Here is a 27,910-nt window from a genome sequence, read left to right on the forward strand (position 1 = left end):
GCAATCAACCTGACTAAGAATCCTATACAACACTCTAAAGCCAAGCACATTGAAATAAGACATCACTTCATAAGATATCATGTATTAAAAGGTGATTGTGAAATTAAGTTTGTTAAAATTGAAAATCAATTAGTTGATCTATTCACTAAACCATTAACTCATGATAGGTTCAAGAAGCTAAGAATTGAATTAGGAATATTGGATATGAAAAATGTGATATGATATATAGCCTACAATAGCAACTCAAGCATAAAAGGTTGAATATCTTTTTGGAGCTCTCGGGAAAGATCTATCCTGACTTGGTGAAGGTGTTTTTCACTAATCAATAGTTCAACAATGGAATTCTCAGATCTTGTGTGAAGGGTGTGTAGATGGAGATCTCAAAGAAAGCTTGGAAAGATGTGGTTGGCTAATAAGTGTCTAGTATTAGTAAAATTGCATACCATTTAAACACTTATTTTGCATAAATTCAATGTAAATATCACTAAAACAAACCCATTTTGCATTAAAATACATAATGAAGAAAGTAGAAGTAATTAAAAGTGGAATTTAATATATTTGTGCCATTTTTGCAGGAAAAATGAAGAAAATTAAGAAGTTGGTGCTAAGCCTCAAAGTTGATAGATGAGCATCAAGAGAAAACCCCTATGGGAGGGAAAGTTCCATGGTGGATCACCAAGATGACTGCCCAAGCTTGGGAGCATACCCACTCATGAATGAAACCTCCATGGTTGACCTACTTGGATTAAAGCTAGAGCAACACTAAAAAGAATTCTATAAATACATATCATGTATTTGTTATTCTCATGCTTATTTTGTAAATCATTCTAGAGAGAGAAACTCCATAGTTAGCTAAGGTTCATATTGTATATCTCTTGTAAGTTATGGAAGGAGGAAAGCTACTTCATGTTCTTGTTGTATACATCATTATGAGCAACTAACTTCTTCCTAGATGGGATTGGATGTAACTTCTAAACTCATTGTATTGCACTTGGTTTGATATATATTATGTTCTTATCTTTATGTGTTGGTTATTTGATTTGCTTTCATTGTTTTAATGACTTGATCACTCGGCATACTTCATCAGCACTAGATAGCAAACACATATGGTTTAGTGTTTAGATCTAATCAAATCTCCTAATACTTGGCATATACCAGACATCGTTATGCAACTTTAGTTGGTTTAAAGAGTATTGTTCTTAATGCAAGGGTTCTTCCATCTTGATGGGGATATCTTGTGTTTGATAACCTTAGATTCTTATACTACAGACATGAGGTTCGAATTAAAATTAAGAGTACTTCCAAGAACACTAAGATAAAGAACATAATCTATTGATAATCAAGGACAGTGCAGTTGAATGGAAGAAGCCAAGTTCAATCCCAACACCTTAACAAGCATCCCTTATCCTTATTTATAGTCAAACGTGTTTTCAAACTATAAAAGCCAATCCTTGTTACTATTTTATTTCCAAACTTGAAGTAGATTATAGATTACTATTTTATCATACCAAATTCTTGTGGATACGACCTTGTTGTTCAACAATTGACCTAGTGCACTTGTGGGATAAATTCACAGACCCTCATTTGTGTCACAACAAGTTTTTGGTGCCGTTGTCAGGGATTTATGCTAAGATAAATTAGTAGTTTGTAATCACTTTGAGTTTATTGTATATTTGTGTAAATTTGTGCAATAATAGTTTATTAGAATCTGTTTACACTATTACTTTGATATGCTCACTATATGTTGAGCTGTTGTGCATGCCAAGAAAAGAACAATAAACAATTTTGATGTTTGATCCAAAAATAGAAAAAAATGTTAGAAGGAACAACAACAAAAATAGGAAGAGAAAACAATAGGCACAACTCAAGTAGTAGCATCAGATTTGAGAAAAGTCACCTTTTCTAAGCTCAATCCAACCGAATAAGGAAGAATCAATGGGAAAATGTGATAAAGAGGACACTGCTAGGAGATTATGTGCATTAGCAAGGGCCACGACAATTTTCAAGCATAGTTAGACCTACTAAGGGTGTGGAAATGAAATCTGCCTACTATCATTATAGCTACAAATCAGTTTGCATGATTAGACAATGAAGATCCCTACAATCACCTAACAACGTTCTATGAATTATATGGCACCATGGGAATATCAAGAGAGGATGAGGAAGCAACTTACCTCAAATTGTTTCCCTTTTCCTTAATTGGAAAGGACAAAATCTTGTTGGAATCTCAACCAAATCAGAGTTTGGTAAATTGGGAAGATATGGAAAGAAAATTTTTGTTTACTATTTTTCCCATCATCAAGATATGTATGTGCCAAGTAAGTAATAACTTTTTCACAAGGACTAGAGGAGCCTTTATGTGAAGCATGTGAGAGATACAAATATTTTTCTCAAAAAGTGTCAAAATCATGGATTTGATGATGTAGCAGAACTCAATATGTTCAACAGTGGGCTTAGTGTAACATCCCTATTTTTAAATAACTATATTATTTATTTTATCCTTATCTTTAAAATTAATTTAGAAAATCTTATATGTTTAATGTTTCGTATTATATCTAGATATAGTTTGAACATTGAGAAATAAATAAATTAGTTTTAAGAAATATTATAACTAAGTAAAATAAAAATAATGATAAAAGTAGACCATGATATATATATATATATATATATATATATATTCATTAATGAAAGGAATTTTATCTTAATACATGGAAGATAAGAATAATTAGAAGTGATAACCTTACATTTAATGCATGCATTCATTACTTGGACAAGTTGGAACATGCATGACTTGTAAATGGATGAATGAAGGAAAGATGAGATAAGATGACTTAATGCACATGTACTACATTTAATGCACTTGGATTACTTTGAAAAAATTTGTGCTTACCTTTCATTAATGACATGAATGTAGAAAGAGTGAATATCACTAGTGTCCCCTCAACTAACAAGGTAAAGGAAGAGTGAGGTTAAGCTCTTTCTATGTTAGTCTTGATAAACTCATGTTGTTATATTTATCTTTTATTTATTTCGAATTATATATTATTTTATTTGCTTCCATTCAATTGTTATCCTCTTTATTTATTTATATTTATATTATTTAATCTATATCCAGTTATGCATCAACAATATCTAATTATTTTATTTAATTTAATTGACCTCTCGTTATGCACTGGTTTGTTTATTTGTTTTATTTAATTTATCTACAATTATGTATGGGTTCTAATTATTTATTTTATTTAATTTAATTTTATCTCCAGTTATGCATTGGTTCTGCTTAATTATTTCTTTTAATTTATCTATATTTACACATTGATTTTGTTTATTTAGTTTATCTCTAGATATGCAATGATCCTATTTATTTTATTTTATTTTATTTTATTTATCTGTAGTTATGCACTGGTCCTATTTATTCATTTCATTTATCTCCAGTTCTGCACGGTTCCTTATATTAATCTATAATTTATGTTATTATATGTGTTTATAACATTCTAATCAGTATATTATTAATTATTTAAAGTTCTTTCCTTGATTATTATTTTCTTTTATCATTATGTTATAATTTGAAAATTAAGAAAATAAAGTAAAAGTAAATATTATTTTATTCAATGAGCTTGTATAAAAGAAAGTTACCTATATGGTTTATTGTTATTTTATATTCTTTGTGTATGGTGTGTATATATTATTGGTCAATAATGACTTAACTTGATAATCATCACATTTTATGATATGTCCAAGAGTATGTCAATTAAGAAAGAATCTTAAGTCTGGTTTCAATAAGTTGAGATAAAACCAATGTCAGAGTGTTTGTATTTGGGAAGTCAGAGTTTGGTACACTGTGGGATGAAAGGCATGGACTATGGTGGGGTCTAAGGAAGTTATACCAAGTAGGTGAGTATCTGGATAGTTCAGAATAGCACCCTGAACTAGGATATTCATAGGCCAAGCTTGAGACTATCTGATACCTGCTCGACATTGCCAAGGTTAGATAGTGAATATATATCTCTTTTACGGGCCTATAAATGGCTAATATTCTCGATAAAGAAATAATTATGATTGTACCAATGTTTTTATGAGAAATACTCAACTACCTAATCATTTCCCAAAATATCTGATAAGATGAAATTGAGTCTTGTAATTGTATGTCAAATTCTAGGCCCCCAGTGACTGTATTGTTTGTTAAGTTTATTAAGATTAATATTTAAGGCTTATAAAGAATTCACTCCTTTGATATTTTTCTTTCATAAGTATTTGTTATACGAGTAGAAGAGGAACTTGCTCAATGAAAGTTGTTCAGAAAATTGGGGAATCTTCTTAAGATTAACTCCTAGATAATTTATATTAATATCTTTAAGAGATATTAAAAATATACATAATCTTTTATTATGATGTAAAACTCTTAATATTATACAAAATACATATTTTTGTAATATTTCATGAACAATTACAGAGATGCAAACTATTGACATTTATATATGGATACAAAGTTATGTTATTGTTTGTGTTTTCTCAAGGAAAATCTTAATATACAAAAGAAAAATTTATTCCATCTTTTATCAAATAATAATTATTTACATAATAGTCGGGGCATCACACTTAGGCCACAAACCAAAATGCTTTTGGATGCTTCTACAGGAGGTTCTATAATGACAAAGGACGTGGCTGAAGCAACTTCAATAATAGAATCTTTGGCAACAAGTGACCACTAAGTGCAGCATGACAGGAGCCAACCAACTAGGAGAGGAATTCTTGAGCTAGATACACAAAGTGCAATCCTAGTCCAGAATAAATTGATTTCACAACAAATGGAAGAGATAAAAAAGCAAATGACTAAGATGCAAGTTGAAGCAGCTGGAACAAGCACATCTTAGCAGGTTCAACAACAAAAATTGCACAAGAAGAGCATGCCAATTTCATGAATGGCTTAAGAAAACTAGAGAATTTAAACTTTCATGAAAATTCAAATTGGAGGAACAATTAACACCACAATTCTGATTGGAGGCAATAGGTTGGAAATCTACAAAGGCATAATCATGAAGCACCTTATCAAAGCCAACAAGCCTTCTAGCAAGACAAATTGAAAAAAATTAGAGGATGCTTTGGCTCAATTCATTCAAGTTTCAACCATAAATTAGAAGAACATAGAGGCCTCTATTAGAAATTTTGAAGTGCAAGTTGGACAAATAGCTAAGTAGTTGGCTGATCAACAAGCAAGCCAAATTTCAGCCAACACTCAAGTGAATCCTAAGGAGCATTGCAAATATATCACAACCAGATAATGTATTGTGATAGGAAAAGGATTGGAGACCACTTGAGTAAACAAATTGAGAAAGAAAGTGAGGAAAGACTAAATCAAAATAAAAAAAAGGAGGAACTTGAGTCAAGTGTTGGAGTTGCACTAGGCGGTGGAGGTGAAAAATAATAGTGTAAATAAAGATGTGATAGATGTGGATATTGTAGTAGAAAAAGAAAAAGAAAAAGAAAAAAAAAGAAGGGAAGAGAAAAGAAAGAAAAAAGAAAGATGTTGAAGTGAGAACCCTCTGTGACAACTTTGGCTTATCCTCATGCACCATCAAGGAAGGATAGAGAAAGGTAATCATTAGATTCCTGGATATGATAAAAAGATTGCAGATCAATATACCTTTCATAAAAGCAATGGAGTAAATGCCTACCTATGCCAAATTTATGAAAGATCTGCTTACAAGGAAAAGAAGTATCCAAGGGAGAAGACTGTGGAATTGGAAGCTGGCTACAATGCCATCATTTAAAAGCCATTGTAACATCCCGTCAGGATATTACTAATTTATAAATAAATAATTGGAATAAATAAGACAACATATTTAATAATACCTCATTTTCCCAAAACGCGGGAAAATTTAAAGCTTTATTAATTACTGATAAAAACTTAGAACGTCCATCACATAATTAAAATTCAATGTTATTAAGTCACCCATCCAGGTTTACAAATATTTCCAAAACAAAGTAAAACGAGTAAAAAGTTTTCCCAGATCAATCCCCTCTCCGCGCCTAAGCTGCACCTGAGCCACCTGCATCACCGGCATCTGCTCCCGTGTACCGCGTACACGATCATCGCCACACACACGCAGATAGGGTGAGCTTAGCAGATAAAACACATATATATACAAAGCTATAAACATATATATATATATATATATATATATATATATATATATATAAATCAGTATTCATACACATATCATCACTTAAATTAACTTCCCACATTGCCCTATATTTTTATTCTCTCAATTCAATCTCCAATACGTTTATTCGTGTTCTACTTCGTTTGCTAATTACTTCAAGGTGACTTGCTGCCATACCTATCGGCCACAACCGATAGAGCACGTGCGGGAATACATGCTACGGATCATACACCGCAACGCCAGGTAGAGTTCCCACATACGAACAAAGCCCGTATCGTCTCAAGACTACCAAACTCGTCAACCAACAACTGAGGAGGGCAATCTATCTGGACCCATCCGTACTGGCCACAACCAGCACACTCATACCGGCCACACTCGCCAACCCGAGCCACAACTCAAAGGTTTCTCGTGTCCATCCGCCATCCCGAGCCACAACTCAAGAGATGCTATTCCGAGCCACAACTCAAGGAATACCACGTGCTTAACCCCTATCCCGAGCCACAACTCAAGGGATACGTTCCGAGCCACAACTCAAGGAACTCCAGCAACCTCACCTCTAAAGCACTACCAGAAGCCTTGTAGAACACCCTATGAAGTCCAACAACTGGGACTTACAGCATCTAAACCGCCTAGCGGGGGACACGTACCGCTAGGCGCCATAGCTTCCAGACCGCCTGGCGGGGGACACGTACCGCCAGGCGCCAAGCGCCTCAACACACAAAGTCTGCAACCACCGCCTGGCGGGACAGTTTACACCGCTAGGCAGACGCTGTTCCAGGGATCACGTATTTCTTCGCCATCGCCTGGCGGAACCCCCTTGCCGCCAGGCGCCTCCTGCACCAGAACCCCACTGTTGCCTGTCTACCGCCTGGCGGACCTAATTCTGTCGCCAGGCGCCGTGTCAGTACTTATGCAGTACTGGTTTTGGTCAATTTCCCTTCGTATCTTGCCCTTACTCCTATCCTTAATCCATCATACTCCTAACTCAGTGCATAGTATGGTTTATTTAGTCGAAACTGTACCACTCTCCCACTCTCCTACCACTCTCTTTAAAATAATTACAACTAAGAAACTCACTCATACTTAGGTGTCCTTCTTATTTTTCCCAATTTCATACTGACACGCAGATCATTAAAACTCTAACCGTACTAGAATATCCCGTGACCTAACATACTCTCCGAGCTCCCTATTCCCACCATCTCAATCAATTTATACACTCCTCAAGTTCGCTTGTTTAGTAAGGGGAAAATTATCATTACCGTAATAAAACCTCTACACTTTAATGTACCAAGAGACCAAACATCAATTATCCCATCAACACCCTCCCAGATCAGAATAACCACAAGCATCCACGTCACTGTACTAGCGCCTGGCGGCCAGTCTCGTGCCGCCAGGCGGTGCATAATTTTCCAGAATCTCCACAACTGCGTCGCTCCAATTTTCCCTGTTTCTCATTCCAGAGTAATCTCCATTCCTACTCGCACAATCTCACCAATATATTATATTCTTCGCAGTCCACACACATTCCCTAGGAATTATTCCAAGCATTTAAACCACCAGCACACTCACGACATCAGAACCCAAAATAGTTCAACCCTAACTCTTGATCACTGTTCCATTGAATTTCGCCTATCACTCGTACTGGTTTTCAATCAATTATGACCCCCTTTCATCTCTAAATCACTAACCCCTGATTTACATCCGATCAAAATCACTCCAGAACACACTAAACCTCAAAATCGAGCTAATTCTACTCGTGTCGCCTGGCGGGTGTGCATAACCGCCAGGCAGTGTATCTTAAATCCCAGAAACTGGATTACCAGTTTGTAGCGCCTGGCGGTACAGGGATTCACCGCCAGGCGGTTCCTCATGGAACCCAGAAAAAGTGGTAAAATGACATGTGCCGCCTGGCGGCTATGAGCAGCCCGCCAGGCGGTGTCTGGAAATTTTCCAGAAACGTAAAAACATATTAAATTTACCAAAGTACTCATCCAAAAGCTCATGCTTGCACACAGAATAGATTATATTATGCAACGAAACGAGTTCAGCTCCCCTAACCTGGTTCCTTCGCTTAAGCTTGACACTTTGTAGGATTCCCCCTTGATCTCTCACCTTCTTTGCTTCCTCCCTATTCAGCCACGCAAATTCACCCAGAACCCCTCACACTCTCTCAGATTTTCGCTCTCTCTTTTAGGTACAGTTAACAGCTTATCAAACCTTAGCCCTTAACCTAATTTTCCTTTTTAAAGTGTGCCTAAACTAAGGGATTAATTGCTAAAACGAAAATGGCATTCAAAGAGACCTAATGTGCCATTCAATCCTTCCCTTGGCTGCCCTTCCAGCCTCCTTTGGCTGCCCACTCAATTAGGTTTCCTCCCCACCTTTCCATATTCACATCAGAACCAAAAATGCCAAAAAATATAAAGTTTAATGTAAGTTCTCCAAGACTTGAACCCATAACCATGCAATTGTCCAATCAATATCACACCATTTATCCAATCCATATTTCATGTTAAGAATTATAATTCAAGCATCATAACATACAAGAACATGTTTTCATAATTTTAAATAACAAAACCATAACATCAAAAATTAGCATACATAGGACTCAAACCCAAGTCCTCTCACACAATCAGAGTGCTCTCAACCACATGAGCTAGCACTTTTCCACGTCATACCAACCATAATTTAATGTCATAATTATTACCCCTCCCGTATTTATTAATTAATTATTTATTTAATTAATTAAATTCTACGGGTCTTACAATACTCCCCCCTTTTAAATTTTTCGTCCTCGAAAAAGAGAACTTACCAGTGAAGAGATGAGGATAGGACCGCCTCATGACATCGTCCATCTCCCATGTCATTTCTTGAGTTGCCTCATCCCATAGGACTTTCACGGTTTTGATTTCCTTCCCTCTGAGCTGTTTCGTTTGAGAATCCAAGATTCTCACTGGTCCGGCTCCAATAGTTAAGTCCTCCCGTATCTGCACATCATCATCCTCCAGAATGTGTGTAGGATCGGCTATATATTTTCTCAACTATGACACATGGAAAACATTATGCAAGTTTCCCAAGTGTGGTGGCAGTGCCATCTCGTACGCTGCAGGACCGATCCTCCTCATGATCTGATATGGTCCGATGAATCGAGGTGTCAGCTTCCTCGATTTAAGTGCCCTGCCAATTCCTGCAGTAGGAGTGACTCTAAGAAATACGTGGTCCCCTGCCTCAAACTCAAGCGGCCTCCTCCTCTTGTCCGCGTACGACTTCTGCCTGCTCTGAGTCACGCGCATCCGATCCTGAATCACCCTCACCTTCTCGGTGGTCTGCTGTAAGAACTCTGGCCCAAGAACCACTGCCTCGCCATCCTGTTGCCAACACAATGGCGTCCTACATCTCCTACCATACAGGGCCTCGTAGGGAGCCATTCCAATACTGGTATGGTAACTATTATTATACGTGAATTCCACCAACGGCAACACATCACTCCATGTACCCAGATGGTCTAAAACACAGGTCCTCAACAGATCTTCCAACGACTGTATAGTCCACTCCGACTGTCCATCTGTCTGAGGATGATAGGCGGAGCTCATCCTGAGCTGAGTACCCAAAGCATTCTGCAATGACTGCCAGAACCTCGATGTGAACCTCGGGTCTCTATCTGACACAATACTCGCTGGCACTCCATGTAATCTAACAACCTCTCGCACATACAAATCCGCCAGCCTATCCATATTCATCTTCTGGTTAATCGGCAGAAAATGGGCACACTTCGTCAACCTGTCTACTATCACCCAGATTGAGTCGTGTCCTCTCACTGATCTCGGCAGGTGAGTGATGAAATCCATGGAAATGCTGTCCCATTTCCACTGTGGAATGTCCAGGGGTTCTAACATACCACCTGGTCGCTGGTGTTCTATCTTCGCTTTCTGACATACCAAGCAAGAAGCGACATAATCAGCCACATCCGTCTTCATACCCGTCCACCAGAAAGAGGCTTTCAAATCTTTGTACATCTTAGTCATACCCGGATGTATGCTAAGACGACTCTTATGCCCCTCATCTAGGAGCATCTTCCTCAGAATCCTGCTGTTTGGAACACACACTCTCTCTCTGAACCGTAGGATCCCGTCTCTGCCCATTCGGAAATCCTTCCTCTTCTCAGTGCCCAACTCGCCAATTATCATCTGCAGTTCCTGATCCTTCCCCTGTTCCACCCGGAGCTCACCTAGGAACTCATTCGTGATCCTCAACATGCTGCACCGTATCTGTCCAGACCCCATATCCAACCCCAAATTCATGTCCCTCAACTGTTCTATCAGCTCCAACTCCCTAATCATCATAGTCGATACATGAATTCTCTTCCTACTCAAGGCATCCGCTACGACATTAGCTTTACCAGGGTGGTACAATAGCTCAAAGTCGTAGTCCTTTAAGTACTCCATCCAACGTCTCTGTCTCATATTCAGCTCTTTCTGATCAAACAAGTATTTCAAGCTTTTATGATCGATGAATACCTGGAACTGCGCTCCATACAGGTAGTGTCTCCATGTCTTGAGGGCAAACACGACTGCCGCTAACTCCAAGTCGTGTGTCGGGTAATTCTTCTCATGCACCTTCAACTGTCTCGATGCATAGGCTACAGGCCGTTTATCCTGCATCAACACACAGCCTAACCCCTGATACGAGGCATCACAGTACACCTCAAATGTTTTAGTCGTGTCAGGGATTGCCAATATCGGTGCGGTGGTCAGTCTCCTCTTCATATCCTCGAAGCAAGCTTCACACTCGTCTGTCCACGAGAAAGGCTGGTCCTTTCTCGTAAGCTGTGTAAGAGGACTCACCATCTTGGAGAAACTCTCCACAAACCGTCGATAATACCCTGCCAAACCCAGAAAACTCCGCACCTCTGAAACTGTTTGAGGCCTCTCCCACTTCACCACAATCTCTATCTTCGCCAGATCAACGGCTATTCCTTGGGCTGAGATCACATGGCCCATGAATTGTACCTCTTCCAACCAGAATTCACATTTCGACAATTTCCCATACAGCTGGTGCTCTCTGAGAATCCCCAATACTACTCTCAGATGTTCTGCGTGTTCTTCCCTGCTCTCGGAGTAGATCAGAATGTCATCGATAAACACTACTACAAACTGATCCAGATATGGCCTGAAAATTCTATTCATGTAATCCATGAATATAGCCGGCGCATTGGTCACCCCAAAAGGCATCACTACATACTCGTAGTGACCATACCGTGATCGAAAAGTCGTCTTCTGGACATCCTCCGGCCTGACAAGGATCTGATGATACCCCGATCTCAGGTCTATTTTTGAGAACACTGCAGCTCCCCTCAACTGATCTAACAGATCATCAATCCTCGGCAACGGGTACTTATTCTTTATCGTTAGCTTATTCAGCTGCCGGTAATCAACACACAACCGGGAGCTACCATCTTTCTTTTTCACTAACAGAACTGGTGCTCCCCACGGTGATGCACTCGGTCGAATGAACTTCTTCTCAAGCAGATCCTCAATCTGTTTCTTCAGCTCAGCTAACTCAGCAGGCGCCATTCTGTACGGTGCCATAGAAACTGGCCCAGCGCCAGGGATGAGATCAATGGAGAAATCCACATCCCTGCTAGGCGGTAGTTCTGGAATCTCATCCGAAAACACGTCTGGATATTCATCTACTACCTGAATCCTGCTGATCTTCTCAGCCGTGCTCATCTTCTCTGCCTGAGCCACAATCATGTAACATGTAGCTCCAGCCTCAATCTCCCTCACTGCCTGATTCGACGAGATAAGTTCTAACCCCACCGTATCTGGAAACACTATCTTGCGCTGCCCGCAATCTATGACGACATGGTTACTCGACAACCAATCGATGCCCAAAATCACATCTAAACCCTCCATCGGCAAGCATATGAGATTCAACCTGAACCTACGGCCTGCCACCTCCATAGGACAACCCACGCACATAGAAGTAGTGGATACCTCTCCAGACGCTGGCGTCGCAACTAAAAGCTCGCACCCCAGCTCTCGCATCGTGAGCCCGAGCCTCCTCACACATTCATTAGACACAAACGAATGAGTGGCTCCTGAGTCGAACAACACCACTACCTCATGGTCACACAACAAACATAGAAACTGCAAAAGATTACCTGACTGTTTCGCCTCTGTGGTCATCAAAGCGAACACACGCCCCGGTGCTCTGGGTCGGTCTCCTACTGGCCTCGTAGCTGGCGCACCACCAGCTTGTCTTCTGTTAGGACACTGACGTGCAAAGTGCCCCGTCTGCTGGCATGCATAGCACCTACCAGTACCACTGCCTCCACCTGTACTGCTGGCAGGTTTAGTACAATCCCTCCTCAAGTGTTCCCCGCCACAGTTAAAACACCGTAATCTTCCCCCGGTAGTCGGCGGTCTGCTATAAGGTTTCCTATGAGGTCTGACATCTGAGGTAGTCCTCTGTTGTTTCCCCCCACTACTCGATCCAGTCTCCAACTGCTCCACAGTTTTGGCCTGCTCGACCAAAACTGGAAACTCTCTAATCCGAAGTGGCACAATAAAGCGGCGTATCTCATGTTTCAATCCGCCCTTGAACCTCCTACACCTCCACTCCTCAGTAACCTCTGGAGTGTAGAAACGCGCCAGGTATTCGAACCTCTCTATATAAGCCGCCACAGTCATAGTCCCCTGCTGAAGAGTAAGAAACTCTGCCTCCCGTTCGTGCCTCGCACTGTCGAGAAAGTACTTCTCCAAGAACCTCGTCCTGAAGACAGTCCACGTCACCTGCTCCCCACGGGTCTGCATCAACTGCTGCATCCCCTGCCACCAATATTCTGCGTCCGCCACCAGAAGGAACGTGACAAACAACAACCTCTGCTCATCTGTGCATCCCAGCACTCTACAGATCTTCTCACACTCCCGCATCCACGCATCTGCCTCGTCAGGAGTGGCCTTGCCAGAGAACTTGGCCGGTCGGTGTTTCATGAAATCCTCCATAGCTACTGGCCGAGTAGGTGCCACTACAGCTCTAGGTAGCGCCGCTATGGGCTGCATTGCGTCCACCATACGATGGATCGCCTGAGCTATGTCATCAGCTCCAGCGGTGTTCCTCCTCCTCCTGTTAGCCATAGCTCGTGCACGCCACATATTATAGCTGGTTCACACACACACAGCCCATATTAGGATTTCATATCCAAAAATAAACTAATAACACAGACAATTAGTCACGCAACGTAACACGGTATGCTCACTCCCCATAGACCCCAAAAATCATTTTGAAAACCATTGCTCTGATACCAAATGTAACATCCCGTCAGGATATTACTAATTTATAAATAAATAATTGGAATAAATAAGACAACATATTTAATAATACCTCATTTTCCCAAAACGCGGGAAAATTTAAAGCTTTATTAATTACTGATAAAAACTTAGAACGTCCATCACATAATTAAAATTCAATGTTATTAAGTCACCAATCCGGGTTTACAAATATTTCCAAAACAAAGTAAAACGAGTAAAAAGTTTTCCCAGATCAATCCCCTCTCCGCGCCTAAGCTGCACCTGAGCCACCTGCATCACCGACATCTGCTCCCGTGTACCGCGTACACGATCATCGCCACACATACGCAGATAGGGTGAGCTTAGCAGATAAAACACATATATATACAAAGCTATAAACATATATATATATATATATATATATATATATATATATATATATATAAATCAGTATTCATACACATATCATCACTTAAATTAACTTCCCACATTGCCCTATATTTTTATTCTCTCAATTCAATCTCCAATACGTTTATTCGTGTTCTACTTCGTCTGCTAATTACTTCAAGGTGACTTGCTGCCATACCTATCGGCCATAACCGATAGAGCACGTGCGGGAATACATGCTACGGATCATACACCGCAACGCCAGGTAGAGTTCCCACATACGAACAAAGCCCGTATCGTCTCAAGACTACCAAACTCGTCAGCCAACAACTGAGGAGGGCAATCTATCTGGACCCATCCGTACTGGCCACAACCAGCACACTCATACCGGCCACACTCGCCAACCCGAGCCACAACTCAAAGGTTTCTCGTGTCCATCCGCTATCCCGAGCCACAACTCAAGAGATGCTATTCCGAGCCACAACTCAAGGAATACCACGTGCTTAACCCCTATCCCGAGCCACAACTCAAGGGATACGTTCCGAGCCACAACTCAAGGAACTCCAGCAACCTCACCTCTAAAGCACTACCAGAAGCCTTGTAGAACACCCTATGAAGTCCAACAACTGGGACTTACAACATCTAAACCGCCTAGCGGGGGACACGTACCGCTAGGCGCCATAGCTTCCAGACCGCCTGGCGGGGGACACATACCGCCAGGCGCCAAGCGCCTCAACACACAAAGTCTGCAACCACCGCCTGGCGGGACAGTTTACACCGCCAGGCGGACGCTGTTCCAGGGATCACGTATTTCTTCGCCATCGCCTGGCGGAACCCCCTTGCCGCCAGGCGCCTCCTGCACCAGAACCCCACTGTTGCCTGTCTACCGCCTGGCGGACCTAATTCTGTCGCCAGGCGCCGTGTCAGTACTTATGCAGTACTGGTTTTGGTCAATTTCCCTTCGCATCTTGCCCTCACTCCTATCCTTAATCCATCATACTCCTAACTCAGTGCATAGTATGGTTTATTTAGTCGAAACTGTACCACTCTCCCACTCTCCTACCACTCTCTTTAAAATAATTACAACTAAGAAACTCACTCATACTTAGGTGTCCTTCTTATTTTTCCCAATTTCATACTGACACGCAGATCATTAAAACTCTAACCGTACTAGAATATCCCGTGACCTAACATACTCTCCGAGCTCCCTATTACCACCATCTCAATCAATTTATACACTCCTCAAGTTCGCTTGTTTAGTAAGGGGAAAATTATCATTACCGTAATAAAACCTTTACACTTCAATGTACCAAGAGACCAAACATCAATTATCCCATCAACACCCTCCCAGATCAGAATAACCACAAGCATCCACGTCACTGTACTAGCGCCTGGCGGCCAGTCTCGTGCCGCCAGGCGGTGCATAATTTTCCAGAATCTCCACAACTGCGCCGCTCCAATTTTTCCATGTTTCTCATTCCAGAGTAATCTCCATTCCTACTCGCGCAATCTCACCAATATATTATATTCTTCGCAGTCCACACACATTCCCTAGGAATTATTCCAAGCATTTAAACCACCAGCACACTCACGACATCAGAACCCAAAATAGTTCAACCCTAACTCTTGATCACTGTTCCATTGAATTTCGCCTATCACTCGTACTGGTTTTTAATCAATTATGACCCCCTTTCATCTCTAAATCACTAACCCCTGATTTACATCCGATCAAAATCACTCCAGAACACACTAAACCTCAAAATCGAGCTAATTCTACTCGTGTCGCCTGGCGGGTGTGCATAACCGCCAGGCAGTGTATCTTAAATCCCAGAAACTGGATTACTAGTTTGTAGCGCCTGGCGGTACAGGGATTCACCGCCAGGCGGTTCCTCATGGAACCCAGAAAAAGTGGTAAAATGACATGTGCCGCCTGGCGGCTATGAGCAGCCCGCCAGGCGGTGTCTGGAAATTTTCCAGAAACGTGAAAACATATTAAATTTACCAAAGTACTCATCCAAAAGCTCATGCTTGCACACAGAATAGATTATATTATGCAACGAAACGAGTTCAGCTCCCCTAACCTGGTTCCTTCGCTTAAGCTTGACACTCTGTAGGATTCCCCCTTGATCTCTCACCTTCTTTGCTTCCTCCCTATTACTCAATTAGGTTTCCTCCCCACCTTTCCATATTCACATCAGAACCAAAAATGCCAAAAAATATAAAGTTTAATGTAAGTTCTCCAAGACTTGAACCCATAACCATGCAATTGTCCAATCAATATCACACCATTTATCCAATCCATATTTCATGCTAAGAATTATAATTCAAGCATCATAACATACAAGAACATGTTTTCATAATTTTAAATAACAAAACCATAACATCAAAAATTAGCATACATAGGACTCGAACCGAAGTCCTCTCACACAATCAGAGTGCTCTCAACCACATGAGCTAGCACTTTTCCACGTCATACCAACCATAATTTAATGTCATAATTATTACCCCTCCCGTATTTATTAATTATTTATTTATTTAGTTAATTAAATTCTACGGGTCTTACAGCCATTGCCTCAAAAGTCCAGGGATCCAGGAAGTTTCACATTGCTTGTGACTATTGGAAGCTTAATAGTGGGCAAGACATTGCTGGATTTTGGAGCTAGTATCAATTTGTTGCCCTGGTCCATGTTAAAAAGAATAGGAGATATGGAAGTTCAACCAACTAGAATGACACTTTAATTGGTTGATAGATTTGTAAAATATCCATATCAAATATTAGAACACTTATTGGTCAAAGTGGATAAATTATACTATCTAGTAGACTTAGTAATCATGGATATGGAAGAAGACTTAGAAGTACATCTCATCCTAGGGAGACCTTTTATGAAAACAGCCAAGGACATAATTGATGTTGACAATGGCAAATTAAAAGTTAGAGTGCAGGATTAGGACGTAATTTTCAATGTATTTAAAGCCACAAAGGATCCTATCTACAAAAATGATTACTTCAGGATGGACGTACTTGATAAGGTGTGCTTGGAAATCAAAGAAAAGGTTGCAACAGTAGAACCTTTGGAGAAGGCTTTAACAAATCAACTAAAAGGATGGACTGCTAACCAGGAGAACGAGATCCAAAAGTGCTTAGAAGATCTGGATCATACCAGAGAAATTTCCTTTGTTATAGCCTCAGATTTGGAGCTCAGCCGCAAAAATACAGAACAAGAGCAACAACCCATATTGGAGTTGAAGCAGCTGCCAACATATCTAAAATATGTTTTTCTTAGAGAAAATGGCATCAAACTTATAATTCTCAACAACACCCTCCCGAGTGAAGAAGAAGCTAGGTTAGTAAAGGTATTGAAGGCTAACAAAGACGCAATAGGCTGGACTTTATCTGACTTAAAAGCTATTAGCCCATCTTATTGTATGCACAAGATTTTGATGAGGATGAGTACAAATCTATGACTATACCTCAAAGGTGTCTCAACCCCACTATGAAGGAGGTGGTGAGAAAAGAAGTGACAAAACTGCTTGAGGCTGGAATGATATATCCAATATTAAATAATGGTTGGGTTAGCCATTTCAAAGTTGTTCCTAAGAAAAGGGAAATGATAGTGATTCAAAATAAGAATAATGACTCATTCCCACAAGAACAGTGATAGGTTGGAAAATGTGCATTGACTACAAAAAATTGAACCAAGCCACTAGAAAAGCACATTTCCCACTTCCATTCGTAGATCAAATATTGGAGAGACTTGCTAGACAAGAATAATAATGCTTCTTGGATGTATACATAGGCTATAACCAAATATCAGTAGATGCATTGAACCAAGAAAAGACAACATTTACTTGTTTATTTGGAATCTTTGCTTATAGGAAAATGTCATTTGGCATGTGCAATGCTCCAACAACTTTCTAAAGGTGTATATTTTCCATCTTTTCATATTTAATTAAGAAAAGCATAAAGGTATTCATGGATGATTTATCTATTTTTGATTCATCATCTAGAAATTGCCTTGAAAAACTCAATGTAGTATTGAAAAGGTGTGTGGAAACCAATTTAATCTCAAAATGGAAAAAATACCACTTCATGGTGATATAAGGAATTGTTCTTGGTCATAAGATTTCAGAAAAAGTAATAAAGGTTGATTTAGTCAAAGTGGAATTGATAGTAAAGCTTCCACCTCCCACTAGTGCGAAGGGAATTAGAAGTTTTTTAGGACATGTTGGATTTTATAGGAGATTCATCAAATATTTTTCAAAGATGGTTGATAACACTGTTGTTGATGACGTCAAATTAATACTACTTATCTAAAACAACTTCAGTATTATTTAAAAAGTAGTCAACAAAATAGAAAGGATAAAGTAACCCAAAGGTTAAGCCCCTCTAAGGTTTCCTAACTTCCAATGTTCCAAACTTGTCTTTCTGCTTCCCCTTGATATCTTTATATAGAACTTGAACTAGGCTTTCTTTGTTACTAAAATTTCTCAAATATGTTTAAAATAATCATAAATATTATTTATCTTTATAGTTTTTCATTAATATCTAAAAATATTTGGAGATATATAGCCAGTTTTAAAAGTATTTGACAAATATAGTTGGTTAAAAATTTCTGATATAATTAAATAAATTAATTATTTAAAGATACCTAATAAATTATCACCAACTAATATTTGCATTTTCCAAATCAATCATTTGTAATTCCAATTATCTTCTAAATAATCCAATATCTTCATGATATATTTGTTTTTGTTGTAGAAATCTAAAAAGATTTAAGATGGTCTTGCCATATTTAAAAAGATTTAGTAGTTATTATCTTTTGATATTTTATGATATAATTAAATAAGATAATTATTTAAAAACATCAAATAAAATATCTAAAGATATATTTTCCAAATTATCTTTTATCATAAATATTCATGAATTATCAAACCCTTTTTCTGGAAAAGGATAGAGAAAACCGCAAGGTCCAATTTCTGTTGTTCGTTCCTTCTTGCTGACTTAGCCAAACTTCTTCACTTTCCTAAGCTTTTCTTGCCTTCTTCATGCAATGCTTGACTTGGATTTTTGTGATTTTGATAATTTTTTATTTTTGGATTTATCTTTAAGGTGTCATGAAGCTTTAATCAATTTATTTTCACACCTCCACGAGCTCAACTTAACTACAAATGCACTAACACATCTCAAAATATTCAAAGAATATTTATGCAATTAAAAAGTTATTTTTAACATATTTTTGTATCTCATGATCAATAAGCCCAATTATAAGAAATCTCAATTAAATCAATCTTTTAAGAGCATAATTTAATTAAAAATCTAGAATTAAACATTAAATGAAGGAAAAAACATGCATTCATCATACCCACACACTTATCCTTTTGCACTTCTGGATAAAATTGAATAATTTCAAAACTTTATTCTAGGTTAATTTATTTTATATGTACACTTGATCAAATCAATGAACATAACTGGAAACAAATCAATCTTCTAAAAATCAAGTTATCATATATATACAAATGGAAAAGTTTTCTTTTACACACATGAGGTAATCTCTTAAGTTCACAAGATAATCAAATATGAAAGAGAGCACTCAAGTTAAATATATATTTTCTCACCAAAATTTCCTTAAGTGTTTTGGCTTGTGTTTTTCCTTAAAATACCCGTGTAAGTGAACACTTTTGATATTTAACAAGACTCTAATATTTACAAACTTTCAGAGAACATGCAATCTAAGATCACGAGGACTTTTCACAGGTTGTAATGAGTCCAAGGTAGAGGTAGGAAATTTTTTTTGGATTTTTTCATTTTCTGAAATAGAAATATAAAAAGAATAATGGAGCATAATTTCAAATACTATTACTTTTTATTTGTTTCTCTTTTTCGAGAAAGCAATTATTTTTCTACATTTTTTAGAACTCTTTCATCATTTTCTTTCTTCCTTTTTACCATTTTTATTAATTTATAGGTGAGGTACTCACCCACACACTTTATTCATCAATCAATCCCACCATAATTCATTAGCTCCTTTCTTCCTAAGGTAAGAAAAAACATGGTCTTTTTTCTTTTTAAGAGTTTCCAATAGGCTTAAATCAAGAAAAAAAGGGCTAAAGCTCAAAGGGGTTATCAATGGATTAATGTCAAGGTGAGCTTATTTGGCTAAGTAGCTAAAAACAAGAAATGCTTCAATCATATCAAATCATGCAAATTCACCTAACATGCAAAACAAAAGAATCAAGCTAAATATTTAAGTATAAACAAAGTATGAGCAAGTCACTCAAGAAAATAGGAATGACACATGGTGGTCCATTCTTTACATTAAGGCTCAAAAGTCACAAAGTCAAAACTCTTTCATAAAAAGATTTAATCAAGTAATTCTCAAATCAACTCAATCAACAAATCACATAAACAATCCACTCATAACAATGCAAATATTAAAATCCAATGCAAATATGTTTTATTGAAAATGGGACTTTTTTTTATAGATTTCTTATGAGACATATTGTTTAAAAGTTTCACTAAGTAAAAAGTTAATACTTTCACAATTGTTTAAAAGAAATCAGTTTTTTTAATAAAAATTGAAAAAAATAAAAAACAAAATGAGAAAGCAAAAATCCTAACTACGATTCGTCTCCCCACACTTATTTCAAAAAGGCTTGAATGAGGCATATACATTAGTAATTTAACAATGCTTCCTTCTTATCACCAGATCACCTGTAAAAACATGAATTAGGCATATGCATAGGTAATTTCTCGATGCTTCATTTCGTTTTCCTATTGGTTTATCAACGTTGATGGCCTTCTAACACCCACATCCAGTAGTTCAATTTGGTCGGGAGCCATTTGGGTATTTTTGATGTCTAAGCATAGAAAAGTACCTTAATTTGGGTGTTAGAAAGTGTTTTACCGGACACTAGAATGTTCTAGTCAAAAAGACTAGAGTCCGATTACTCAGAGCATTCAAAGTGTTCTCTCATCCTCCTTCCTTAAGGTTCTCCTTTATGCCCATCTTTCCTATCCCCTTGGATTCTCCTTTCTTCAATGCTCATCAAATTTCTCTATTTAATTCAATCTCATGCCATATCTTGAACGATTACTTGAGTCATTAACTTAAAGATAGACCATGAATTAACATCTTACATCATTTCTCATTACAACGATTCCACTACCATTAGTTTGAAAACTAGATCGACCTTGGGTCTAATAACTAATCGACCTTGGGTAATTAAAAACTAGATCAACCTTGGACAGTTAAAGATTAGATCGGTCTTGAGCCTACTACTATATTTATATTTATTATTTTTAGCATTGCAATTTTAAAATATAAATTAAATAAAAATATTATATATATATATATATATATATATATATATATATGTGTGTGTATATATATGAGTGTGTGTGTGTGCGCGTGCGTGTGGGTGCGTTGGTTCATGAGTGTGTGTGTGTGTGTGTGTGCATGTGCGTGCGTGTGTGTATGTGTGCGTGTGCGCGCAACACAGTAGGATCGATAGGATCGTCGAACAAAATCATAAAATCGTGTAAATTGTGGTTTTTTTGTTCAAATTTTCTGTTGCACTACCTGTTCACATCCTTTGCTGAATAATTGAAATTTTACGTTGTTATACTTGTTTCAGTCACAAAATCACCTTTCACCTAATTAAATTAAATATTAATACAATTAAGAATTATTTCTCAATAAAAAGTTAATACAATTAGGATGATCCAGTTGCAACACATTACAACACTTTTCAATTAAAATTTAATACAATTATAATTTCCCAATTTTGTAGCTACGATTTTGTATAGACTCAAAGCATAATATCATTTAATATTTATTAATTATAACATTAGTATTTATTATTTCTGGTATATATTAATTATAACATTACTATTAATTATGTTGCTATTTATTATTTGTTGTATAAAGAAATTTATATGAATGCTATTTATGAAAATTGATAACAAATTGCTTTTTTCATTTATGAAGATTGAATTTAGTTCTTTTTGCATTTCCATATTTTATTACATTAATTATTTTCATACATGTTATCACTACTACAAAAAACTCATATTTCCTGCCAATTTTGTTTTGAAATCTTTTTCGTAGGAAATACTTATAAATTTTGTTGTGAAAAAAAAATTTGCAAGAAATTGCTACCAATTTTCTTGCAAAATATTTTGTATAAAATAGTTTTCGCAACAAATTTTGTAAAAATACTTACAAATTTTATAATTTTGTAAAAAATGATTAGTTACGAAGAAATTACCTACCAATTAAAATTCTTAGAAAAAATGGTAGAAAAAAGTCTTTTCTTACAAATATTTTTAACAAATTTGTAAAAAAAAAAAATTCATGTAATATGAGAATTTTTAGTAATGTATTTAAAATTTCAAAGAAAAATTAAATTAATTTCTATTCCTTATAAAATCAAATATATATATATATATATATATATATATATATATATATATATATATATATATATATTATAAAAAGTGAAATCTACTACCTGTATGACGAGATTTAACGATTTATGAGTGTATTAACCTCTCCCAATCCTACTCATAATCTTAATCTTGATTTCAACTATATTGAATGTAGTACTTTTGATGACAAAATTTTAAATTTATGATAAAATGTAATAATTAATTGCTAAAATTCATTAAATAAAATTAAAGAGAACATAATGGCTATTTATTGAAATTTCGTGAGCTTATTGAATTATTGTTTTAATGAAATATACAGTACCAATTAAAATCAAAATTATGGGGTTAAAAAATAATTAAATATTTTATTTAATGCTTACCAATGTGCATTAATGATACCTTATCTTTAACAGTACCCTGATTAACATTCTCCTGTTATTAATTTAATTATAAATGTGTTCAAGTATTTTAATTCCATGATCAACTCTAAAAAGTTTATAAATAGTTGACATATTTCTTTGTTGTCAGAGGAGATTGAAAGTTGAAGAAACTGCACATAAATGGCTTTTGCAGTGAAGCATATATTGGCAGCGATGTTTTTTGTTCTTCTATTTTCATCAGGTACGTAGACCAAATACAAAATTTTCTTCATAGCCATGTATTTTTAATTTCAGAATTTTCATTTCAAAAATAATATTGAAAATTATTTCTTAGATAATACTTATAAATTTTATTATGAATAATAATTTATAAGAAATTGTTATCAATTGTAAAATACTTTTACAAAACACTTTTTACAGGATAATTTGTAAAATATAATTATTGTTATCAATTCTTTTGTAAAATATTTTTACAAAACAATTTTCACAGAAAAATTTATAAAAATTATTTACAAATTTTATAATTTTGTAAAAACTAATTATTTATTAATTTAAATTTTAAGAAAATAAAAAAAAGGTATTATTTTTTTTACAATTTTATAACAAATTTTCAAAAAAAAATCTATGAAATATAAAAAATCACAGTATTATTTATTTTAATTTTGTAATAAAAAATTTAATCCGTCTGTGTTTTTCTTTTTATTTTTGTTTATATTTCTATCTAACAGTTAAGATAATGACTTTTTTACACTCCTTAAAATTTCCAATCTTTATACAAATTTTGCATGAAAATTACTAAAAAAAGTCACGTTAAAGTAAGAGTTGCAAAATATTATTCTCTCTTCGGGACTATTTTTTTTTGTTGGTATTATGATAATATTTTAAATTTATTCCACGAATTTGAATATTTTAAGGTTAATCTTACTAACATGATTCTTTCTTTCAAATTGATTATAATCACATTATAATTATTACAATAATGAAGCATAAACGGCAAATAGTATATAATGAGTCATAAGTTAACTTATTTAATGAAAATAATTATGAGGAATGACGTAGGGTCTTGTATAATAAATGATATGAATAAAAAAATTATATTAGCTCATTTTTAAAAGAAATAAAATAAAATAAAGCTTGGTTGTGTAAATAGTTATTTTATATATTGATGGACGAACAGGTATGAGCAGTCAACATTGTCTGGGGCCATGTGCAAAATATCCAGACTGTGACGGAACTTGCAAGAAGGCTTCGTATCAGATAGGGCAATGCGTTCACGTTCAACCAAACAATGACTTTTGTTGTTGTGCTAAGTATATTGTGAAACCTGCAAAAATGGAATAATTTAACTAATGGGAACAAAACAATGTATTACTGAGTTTTAAATAAAATGAATCTATTAGCTTTATTCCTGGGACAATCTTTTCTTTTTTGTCAAAATTATTGATAATAGATAGAAATGAAAACGGAGAAGACCGAACGGGATTCATTATTTCATACATATTTTTAATTTAAGATAAAAATCTATTTTTTATTTGAGTATAATATTTTTGTCTCCTTTTCATCTTTATGGGATAATGGGTATGTCTTTTCATTTGTATCCATACCTAATTTCTTATTATTTTAATATTTATTAATTACTTTTTATAAAAAATTAAAAATTATTTTAAAGAAAACATTATATTATTACATATTTAATATAAAGAAGATATATTCTCATATTTTCGGTGTCAAATACTTAGTATAAATTTCAAATTAGAATACTAAATAATAATTAGATAAAAATGAGGGAATTACATAAAATATTTCACGATTAAATAAAATAAAATTTTACAATAAAAACATCTATAAATTTTTCAAATATTAATTAAACAAAGCTGATAAAGTTAAAAAGTGTTTTACGATATTATAAAAAAGAATAAAAATTTAAGTTTAAAAATATTCCAAATTTTTGTTTATTAATCTCTTTTATTATACGTCGATCAATATTCTATTTGATGAAAATACACATAAAAAAAAATATTAAACTAATAATAACTTAAATTTAGAGATAAATATATTTTTTTGAACTTCAATATATATTATTGGATGGTGCAAACAAGATCTATGACAATAACATTATTTTATTTTATTATAAATGACAGATCTTTATGCAATTGTGATAGTAAAATTATACGTATGAGAAAGAATTAGAAAATAAAAAAAATATAAAAAATAATAAAAGCAACATTTTACATAATAAAAATAAACAAAAAATAAAAATATTAAAAAATTAGAAAAGATAAAAGATTTGATATACCATTAAATAAAATCACAAAAAAAAAATTATAATTAAAGGAATTGTAAGATGAAAAATACCTTGAAGATTGGAGAAAACTTTCCAAATACCCAAATAGTTGATAAATTGAGAGATAATGAAAGTTGCTCTAGCAACACAAAAGCTTTTCAAATAAAACAAAAAATAAGGATCAAAGAGAAAAAAAGAAGATACATTTTCATATTACCTAATATGTGAATGACTTATGTGATTAAATACTTGAGAGTCAAACTTTTTATGTGAAAAAAAAAACAATAAATAAAAATATTAACGAGTAAAAATAATTGAACATGACACCTAAATCAATTTTATTCATTGATAATATATTATTTGAACATAACTCCATGAAGAGAAAGAAAGTGTAAAAAGGTTGTGATTGGAGGGAGAAAACTTTAGAGATACGTGTGAATTTTGTAAATATAGAACAAGGCAAAAAATTATGTGATTGACAAGTATATCAAATCGTACAAGTAATAAAATGGAAAGTCAAAGTGAGTTCAAATTTTTGCCCTCATTTAATGTTTAAATTTGGAAATTTAATAGAACTTTTGTGCTTAAGGAGTGATTTAATCATAATTTGTGATTATTGGATTTATTGAATTTGTAAGATAAAAATGTCTTAAAATTTGATTTTTAGTTGCATAAATTATTCATAGATATTCTAATATTTGTTGATGTAGTTGGAATTAAGATTAAGTTCATTTAAGGTGTGAAAATAAATTGATTTAAGTTACAAAACACCTTCAAATAAGCCTAAAATCAACAAATTCCAAAAAAAATCACTTTATGCAATCCCTTATTTCAATTGGACCATCAAAAAAACTTGTTCTGCACCCCTAGTTTCTACTAAGTTACACCTATCCTACCATTTAAAGTCCACTCAACCAGATCACGCCATGTGGCAATCCTAATCTTCATAATCTGTCAAACCACATAATGACACATGTCATGATCCTCCACTCACTAAACTGGCCAACCATACACTACCACCTCATCATCTTCAATATCACTCACAAACCACAAACCCTAGCCTCCATCAAGGTCGTCGCCGATAGCCACTGTGTCGTCATCATCTGCACAAACTAGCAATGGCTGAAGCCATGGTTTTCTCCCTACACTCCTGTTCCTCACCACGCTGGAGAAAGGATGACCCACACTTAGCAACTCTCAGGCTTTAGCAGCTACCGTCCACCACATCTCTCATTTTTCCATCCTTTTTACTTTTAATTTTTCTTTCATTCATCATTTATCATGTATTCCATTCAATCCATGGAGGGCTAAGCTTTTAAGGTTGGTTCCACTGTAATTTCATTGTGGATTACGAGGTTAAATTAAAATAATTTCTTTGTTCTTTTGATTATTTTTGTAGATTTTTTATCTATGTCCTTTGCTTCTTAATCGATAGAAAATAATGATTTTAAATCTACATCCTTATCAATCATATAAGTTAAAGGGTTTTTAAACTCAATTAAGACTTTACTGTGATTTAATTTAGAAACTTTCATGTGATTAAATAATTTTTTGCAAATAATTGAGACTTTACTTTGATAAGTAATCACTTTAACTAAAATTAGTCAAGACTATACTTTGATTAATTAAGTTTTCTATTTGGTGAGGAAACAAAGGAATAAACATGATTAGACATAGTAAAATCTAATTGATACTGTACTTTGATTGAATTTATTGTGAATAATCTAAAAATTCTCACTTTTAATTGAGACTGTACTTTGATTAAAAGTGAGAATGCCAACAAATGAATTGAGACTTTACATTGATTGATTTGTAAATCAACAACAATAATTATTTTAACAATAATCTTTAGATAACCGATGAAGAATCTATATTGAAAGTAATGGAATTGACCTGTTTTATTATAATTGTTTCCAAGTCTTTTATTAATTTGCTATTTCATTCTTAAATTCTTCTCTAAATTTTTGCATATCATCATATAGTTTAATTGCATTAGGATAGATTTCTTATAAGAGTCAAATATTACCCACCCAAGACTAAAATTTAGATTTGGTTTGGTATTACACAAATACCTTAGACTTCCAACAATGCTCTGGTATAAAGTAGAATATACTCTTTCTTCATCAGAATCATTTTCAAGCTTTAATCTAACATTAGCAGGTGTGTTTGCAAAGTTGCCCTATTGCATACTGAACTTACAAATCATGAGTATGCTTGGACTGATGCATAATCATTCCAAATGGAGTTGACTTGAATTTAATTCCTAAGAAATAGCTCAGGCTTCCGAGATTACTCATTTCAAATTCTTTTAAAAGTTCAGCCTTGCAATTGGATATAAGATCTTTGCTGCTACCAATAATCAAAAGATCACTAACATAGAGACCTATGATGACTTTTTCACACCTTGTGTTGTTCTACCTGGTCTTTACATAAGCACCATATTTAGTTATGCATTTTACAAATCTAATCTCATCAAGAAATTTGTCGATGCATTTATTCTAAGCCCTGGGAGCTTGCTTAAGCTCGCATAAGGCCTTTTTCAACCTATACACCTTGTGTCTTTAATTCTCATTCTCAAATCCTTGTGGTTGTTGGATGTGTACCTCCTCTTCAAAGGGGCCACTCAAAAAATCTGATTTGACATATAATTGGTGCAAGGACTGGTTAGCAATAGCCATACCAAATGAATAGTCTCAATTCATCTAATTGTCTTCATTCGACAATAAACTTACGAAAACCTCTTGTATTTATCTAAAGAAAACTTCTCTAATCACATTTATCAGACATTGGTTTTGCATAAATTATGAAAATTTTAAGTACTTAATATAAAAGATATATCTAGTTATTTCTATGTAATTATTGATAACATCCATTTTTACCTATTTTTATTTGTTTATTGTCATTAATAACTCTTTCCTAGCTTTTAACTTGTTAAATTTTCAAGTTTATTGTATTTTGTATTGTTTTGGGTTTTATCT

General features: G+C 35.1%; 1 long non-coding RNA gene across 1 annotated transcript; it reads left to right on the plus strand.

Annotated features, from left to right (window-relative positions):
* The first annotated feature begins 22,752 nt into the window (after window positions 1–22,752).
* Window positions 22,753–24,053, plus strand: LOC114189721 (uncharacterized). Its single transcript, XR_003605724.2, has 2 exons — window positions 22,753–22,889; window positions 23,826–24,053. It is a non-coding gene; the product is annotated as an uncharacterized LOC114189721 (long non-coding RNA).
* Window positions 24,054–27,910: the final 3,857 nt, after the last annotated feature.

Source organism: Vigna unguiculata, chromosome 7 (assembly GCF_037176805.1).
Source record: "Vigna unguiculata cultivar grain cowpea cultivar isolate G323 ecotype 2 chromosome 7, ASM3717680v1, whole genome shotgun sequence".
NCBI classification, from domain to species: domain Eukaryota; kingdom Viridiplantae; phylum Streptophyta; class Magnoliopsida; order Fabales; family Fabaceae; genus Vigna; species Vigna unguiculata.